The sequence below is a fragment of the Malania oleifera genome, chromosome 1 (genome assembly GCF_029873635.1).
Source record: "Malania oleifera isolate guangnan ecotype guangnan chromosome 1, ASM2987363v1, whole genome shotgun sequence".
Taxonomy (NCBI): Eukaryota; Viridiplantae; Streptophyta; class Magnoliopsida; order Santalales; family Ximeniaceae; genus Malania; species Malania oleifera.
Window position 1 is genome coordinate 92,494,556 of NC_080417.1, and position 8,002 is coordinate 92,502,557.

Sequence of the window (8,002 nt, forward strand, 5' to 3'; positions counted from 1 at the left end):
CTAATCATATCTCATTCATATTGCAAACATGTATGTAAAATAATATAACTATGAGTGCAGGCATACACGTGTGCAGCATATCTCATTTAAAATGAAGGTGTGTGTGCAACTAATATATCAATAAATAAATAGGCATACACATACTAAATTTAAAGTGCAGGAATTAAAATGAGATAGGGAGAGAGTGACACATGATATTTATTATCGAGGTTTGGCCAAACCAACCTACGTCCCCGCCTTGTGCATACCCCCTAAGGATACCACTAAACCTACTCACTTAACTGGGCGAAGTAGAAGCCATTTCCATCCTCTCCTTACGAGGCAAGGAAAACCCCAGCTCAATTACTAGGCTGAGCTGAACTAGTCTCACTTACGGGGCTGAGACTCCACGGTTCAATTTTTGGGCTAAACCAAATAAGTTTCACTTACGGCGATGAGACTCCACAAATCAATTAACGGGATGAATCAAACCAATACATGGAAAACATTTTTGTACATGAAAATGCTTCTAAAACATACAAGCAGAAATATACACAATAAAACTAAAATATACACACTCCAATGATATAATATGCTCAGCGAGTAAGGGTGTGTAAATATATTTAACCCCTAATAAGAAATTTTCTCCAAGAAATATTTTCCAAGAACGAACCGAAGAACCTAGGGTTTTGGTTTAAAATGATTTTACACAAGACAAAAATGCATGCATTTGAAAATCTATGTGAAAATCAAACAAGTAAAAGCCCAAATAAAATATATGCTCTCTTTGAAAAGATTTTCTAAATGATAATAAAGATAGATTTGGAGAGTAAAAGATTTGCCTCAATGAAAGAGTTTTTTCAATAAAAATGTTTTTGGGGGAACTTTGATTAAGATAAAAATTAGAGAGAAAATGGGCTAATCAAAGTTGCTACTTTGAGTTATGAAAGGGGTTCAGGGAAATTTTTTACCGTTGGGGACACTCTAGCTGGGTATTATTAAAAAATTTTAATTAATTCTTAACCCTAATTACCCCAGTTAAAAAATTGCAACCCGAGAGTTTCGATCGACTGAGCCATAGGTTCGTTTGCCCAAACAGACACAATAGAAAAAGTCAATTTTGAAGTTCGGGTGCCTGAAAAATGGTTCGCGTGGCTAAACCAGGCGATTCTCAAAATGTTCAAGATTCAATCACCAAGTCTTAAGCTCGGTCGCTCGAGGTTATTTTGAACGTGGAGTTCGGGCACCTGGGGAACGTGAAAAGTGACCGCTCTAAGGTTCAGTCGCCTTGGGACACTCAGTTCAATTTGGTTCGGTCACACGAACCAAGTCAAACTTGTTGACCAGTCAACCATTTGGTCAATTGAAGCAATTTGACTTGCCTGGGCTTGGTCGCCCGAAACCTCACAAACTAAAGCCTAAGTCCTGTTTTAGTTAAAAATTAAGTGTAGGGATCTAGGGTCAATCTAAGGTCTAGGCATTTTAATTTATCCTAAAAAACCTGGCGTTGGTTGACCAAGACAACCCTAAAGTCTATCTACGATTCTATATGAACTTACATTCATATCATGCAGGATGAAAGTAGTTATTACAAACCAAATTAAAAAATAAATGCATTACAAATTAAATAAACAAATGTCTTCGTCTTCCTTTTGCTCTTCAAGACTTTATGGAACGTGCTAGAATGATGATGAACTTGAAGTTCCTCCTGTATTCCACTTCCTCTTATGTGTGTGTTGAATTATAACCTGTTCAGTCACTAGATTATACACATAAGTAATATGTGTGTTTGTCAGCATCAAAACAGAGATCAGACTCAAAAAACCAACAGATGGCGAGCTAAATCATGAAGTATCCGAGTTTTTTTTAAATTGCGCTGGACCTTAGCAAGATTTCGCATCAAAATGAAAAATTTTCAATCAAATTATTATTTAATATTTTATTAAAAATAAAATTAAAAAAGAAAAAAACTCCATTTTTCTCAAATATTTTGCTTTACTATTTTAAATTTTTTCTTATGGAAGTGTAAGCCTTCATTAGCAAGTAAGATAAATTGTAATAGTGCAAAATAATTACCCAATGAAACTATCTTATAGTGGAACAGAAGGAATGGAGAAGCAATTAGAGACTAGATGGTTGCACTTTTGGAGTTCTTCGACAGAATTAAGTCTTTGCTCCAGATCGAGAAAAGATTTCTTGGTCATCACGGCTAAAGGAATAGGTTTTAAAAGATTCATACTCATCCACATTGAAGTAATTCCTTGGTTACTTAGAATTTTGGAAGCAGTGGCAAGAGACCTTGATAAAAGGAAGGAGATAGTAGAAAGTAATTCCCAAGCAAATCTCGCTACTTGGTCCAATGAGATTTGTTTAAATCTCACTGGACCAAGTAGCGAGATTACATCAGAGTCATTTCGGGAATTATTTTCCCAAAAAAGGTATTATTTAATATATATTTTTTTAAAAAAAAGATAAATCAGGAAAAAACTTGAGTGGAAGAAAGTAGAGCTATGTGTGAGAATTGAAGGAGTACAGAGTTGAAACAACCAGAGAAAGGAAGCTCAACTAGGAAACCCAAAAAGAAAAAAAAAAATTGAAAGACAAAGGTTTGCTGCAAATAAAAGTTAGGAGGAGATGTTTGCTGAAAGCCTCCCTTTCCTACATCCCTTTACTTTTTTCTTCCCTGTTTGGCATATATGCATGTGCAGCCTTGCTGCTGAGATTCCATCAATGCTTTCAACACCAACCACCCTGCACGTGAGAGGATGAACATGGTAGAACTTTGTTATATATAAACTAATATATTAAAATATGTCAATCTCTATAGGCCTCCAAAATATAATTTAATTTTTTTGGATTTTTGAATTTTTTATTTTTTATTAATTAGTTTATTAACTTTTAAACTTCTACTAATGTATTACTAAGAGAGATTATGTGTTGTACACAAAATATGATTTCAAAAATAGTTATTCAATCAAATTATTAAATTATAAAATTATAAATAATATGAATATACATTTTCTATCACAAAATTTAAGCATGTAAAATATATGATGTAGGACGGGGTAGGGTGACCTAGTCATCCTATGGGTTTTCAATCCTCAACCAACACATACATAAGAAGCACTTTAAGATAAGAATTGAATCAATCCAAACTTACACAAAATAAATCATGCTTTATCAAACATGTCCAAGGTTTTTAAAAAGGTGTATAGTTTGATTCGAAATTCAATCCCGAATGGTTCTTTCACAAAAGAATCAAGTAATATACTATAAAGATGCTATTCAATCATTTAAGAATATAATTCTAAGTTATCAAGATAATATCCCCACAATTGACAAGCAAATATGTTTTTAAAATGCTGAAAATTCAAGTTTTGGGTGTCTTAAGTCGATTGTGGTTTAGGGTCAGTCGACTAGGGGAATTTAAATGCAATTTCTTGGGGAGGTAGTGTTGGGTCAATTGACTGACCTTATGGGTCACTTGACTGACTGAGAATGGAATAAAAATATTGAGAGCCAAAATGGGTCAGTCGACTGGTCTCTTTGGGGTTAGTTGCTTGACCTGCGACGAGACTGAAATATGGGGCTTTTTCAAGCGCTTTATGCAACTAAAAATTAGGGGATTTTCAAACAAGGATTCTTAAACAAATTAGGCATTGATTAGGAATGAGTTTACTATGGGAAAACATTGGATAACTTACCAATTGTAGCACCTCGACCCGCCATGTGGGTTCGGAGTTCTAGTAAAACATATAAGTCTCTCTGATACCACACACACACACACACACACACACAGATATATATATATATATATATATATATATATATATATATATATATATATATTGTAACCCGCCCTAACCAGGGGAACCCGGGTGCACCTATCATTACTAGAATTAAAAACAATACAACGGAAGATTTTTAAACCATCAAAACACTTTACCAGAGTTCTAATTGTTCCCAAATACATACATACAACTACCTGTCTATATAATACAACCCATCCGAATGAAAAAATAAAACTGCAAGTGACTCACCAGCTCTTTCTAGCACCCCCAAAATGTCTAATCCCTGCCTCGTAGTAATCTAGGCAAGATTCCCTGAAAGATTTGAAAAATAATTTGCATAATGGGGTGAGACATTTCCTAGTAAGATAAATTATATTATTATCATTGTGTGGCTAGCATGAGTTCTCGTGTGAATATAAAACTTCCATTATTTAAACTGTATATGAAATGACATTTTAAAACTATACTGCACTGTATATCCAAAAATACATAATTTCATAATAATAAACTGTCGACTTAATATAACCCATTTATAGGAAATTTGCCCATATATGCATAAAAGACAACCTGGACTGCTGAAGTAGCGTTGTCACACTATCACATACTCATACGACATGCTTCCCCCTACGGCGGGTTGTGCGGCCGAAGGCTGGACTCAACTCACAGTTGATCAACCATAGTTGAGTCAAAAATAAGGTTGTAAGTACAACTGTGCCTACCTATGGTCACCTGAAACTACCTCGGATGGGGCCCCCAGGCATAGACCTTGGGGTAGTATAGTGGCCTAGGTATCTAATCGACTATCGCATATCACACATATATGCCCATGTGATTGCACTCACTGCCAACATATAGTTACGGTACTGTGCTCACAAGATCACATTTCACATCCACAAGGTTCAAGAATCATATATAATAATTTACATAATAAAAAATGTATTGAATTTCATTTCATAATAAAATCTGCCATTCTATAAAACTCAGCCCTTGGCCATCAAACCTGGCCCCCAACCATTATGTAAAATCTATCCCCCAACCGTTATGTAAAATTTGGACCCTGGCTGATATGTAAAACTCAGCCCTTGGCCATTATATCAATCTTGACTTATAGCCATCACATCATACCGTATAATAGCAGTGGAAAACATTATGTTCATATATTCCATTTAAACCATTCTCAGGCCACACAATTCCCATTTGATAAATCATAATTATATTTTCGATTGAAACCTGCTATATCATATTAAATATCCGCTCAGTTGAAAATACGGGTTTAATTATCTCCACAGATTTTATTTGATTATAATATATATATATATATATATATATATATATATATATATATATATATAATGGGGATAATCAACCCTAGTTACTTTGATCATTTATAAAACACATAACAATTTGAAACCAACAATTTCAATTGGTTAAAACGTTCAGAAAATCTGGTACTTCAATCCTGTAATCTCATATTCAAATTTAATCACTTGGTTTCTAATATAATATTTATTAACCGAACCCTAGGCTTGAAAACCTCAATTGAACGATTGGATTGGAAAATAAAAATCGTAATCATTTGTATATAAACATATACTTCATTTTAATCGGTGAAACTTACAAACTTAACAGACATAATATAATCCCCTTACCTATTTTCCTCAAAATGACCCAAAACGACCAAAAAACCCGAAACTCTAGCTTTCTGAACCGGACGAAAAATGAGATCCTATGAGCCAGGAGAAGGGAGAGAGGATCAATATCACTTACGGAGAGTTCCCGAGGCTAAAGAGTGAGAGAAAATCGAAACCTAATTTTAGAGAGAGAGAGAGAGAGAGAGAGAGAGAGAGAGAGAACAAATGAAAAATATGAAGGAAAATGAATAACTTAGCCTTTAAGTAACTCTGCCCGCAGGAAATTCGTCGTGGTTTTCCTGAGCTTCAGAAAATTGGTGATGGTTTGGCAGCTGAATCACCCAGTTGACTAAAACCGGTGATAATTTTCACACTCTCTAGAAAAATCGTTGAAGGTTTGGGTCCTACCAAATCAATTTCTTTCTTTTTTTTCTTTTGTTTTCCTTTATTTCTCTCTTTTATATTTATTTTCTTTCATTTTTTGAGTTCGCGCTCCTACAATTTCCCCCCTTATAAAAATTTCTTCCATGAAATTTTCTAACTGATTTCCATCACATCCACAAAATGTTTATTGATCCGCTGATCTGACTTTAGGAAGAGCTGGTGGCCACCCACATAGCAGCCCCATCGCAAATTTATTACAAACCCTCACTTGTCGTGGAGAAATACCACGGTTACACATACTCTCTCGGGAGATTATAATATCCATACAAACTCTCCCAAAGACCAACCATGATCAAAACAGTAAACAACTGATAAATCTTACAAACCTAGCCTAGAAACCTATACACAAAACCAACACTTACCTACCAGTCTACTTACCTGTTTAGCACTGAGCCTCTATGAATAGTTGTGGATACTTCTGATGTATTTCTGCCTCTAAATCCCATGATGCTTCCTCCATTACATGATTGTGCCAACGTACCTTTACAAGTGGAATTTTCTTAGTACGTAACTCCTATTCCCTATAGTCTATAATCTAAACTGGTATCTCCTCATATGCCAAAGTGTCCCTAAGCGCCAAAGACTTGTAATTAATCACATCAGAAGGATTCGGAATATACTTCCTCAACATGGATATGTGGAATACGTTGTGAATCCTAGACAGTGCTGGGGGTAATTGTGACACCCCGACTTTCGTACAATTTTTTTTCCAATAATAAATAAATAATCACATCATAAATCCACAAATCAGCGACGTCAACAATCCTACTATCATTCATACAACCCGACCCGCATTGGGTACCAGGTAAAAAGTTATTTTATTATACAATCTAACAGCGGAAGACAATATACACATGTCAGTCAGAATACAATACCCAAAGTATCAATATACAAAAATACACAATACTAACTCATATCCAAAAATAATACAACCCTAGGGAATCACACCTCCCTAGTCCAAAATCACCCTGTATATCAGGGTCTCAGCTCCCCATGATCACAGAGCTCTACCACCTGGCCTATCTCTGTCCCCTGAAAAATTTAGATAATTTGGGTGAGACACATTTTAGTAAGAAGGAATAAATTATTTACAGTGTGTGATCATATAAGTACAATTATAATACACTTCACTTTTCAAATCACCATTTCATCTGAGAAAATACACTGATATACACATTCTAATAATCATGTAGATATACAACACAAGCTTTTATAAGCTTTAAAATCATTTCTCAAATTCAGTAATTTCCAAACACATATTTATCGCAAAGTTCCTGAGAATAGGGAAGATTACGCGCCCCTACAGGTAGCTTCCCTCTGCCTTAACACATTATGCAACCACGTATGGCCACATCTGATACCTATCAGGGCATTCACCTTACTCAGTAAGCCCTCAAGCGGAGAGTTTCACTTCGCCTCAATTATATATGTCACTAACTCACACAGTTCATTTCTCATATTTAGCATTCTTTATTTCTAAATTTTCATTCTTTCTTTCATTTCTCACTTTAGCCAATTTTATCATTCTTTTACTTTTGGGTTCCATTTTACTTTCCGGATCATGAGTATCCTCGGTATCAAATACCAATATCGCGTCTGTAACTCATGGCCACCTTGAGGATCTTTCTATACATGCCATGCTTCCCCCCATGGACAAGGTTGTGCGGCCCGAAGGCTGGATCTAACCGCGGTTGGCCGACCCGGTTAGATCAAATATCATATCACATATTATGTCTGTAGTACGACTGGCCAGCCTATACCTTGATTCAGACTCAGGGGGCCCAACAACCCTACGCAATGGCATAGTCGACTGTCACGCCACATGCTCCAAGAGTCCGTGTGGTTGTACTAACACCACTAGCAACGGTACCGTGCTCAATATCATAACCATCCATCAGGGTTTACCACCACATACCCGCAATCATTATGCGGTATTGGCATTTTATCATTCATATTTCACGTATTTCCACATTTCTCATTTTCATATTGCAAAATTAACATTGCAATATTTTCATAAAACATACTCACGATTCAATATCAGTATTCTCAACACATTTCATCATTTAAATGATATTTTCTCAGTTCATAATTCATCTCATCTCATCTCATACTATCATATACATATATTATTTCACAATTACTCCATATTTCTCAAAA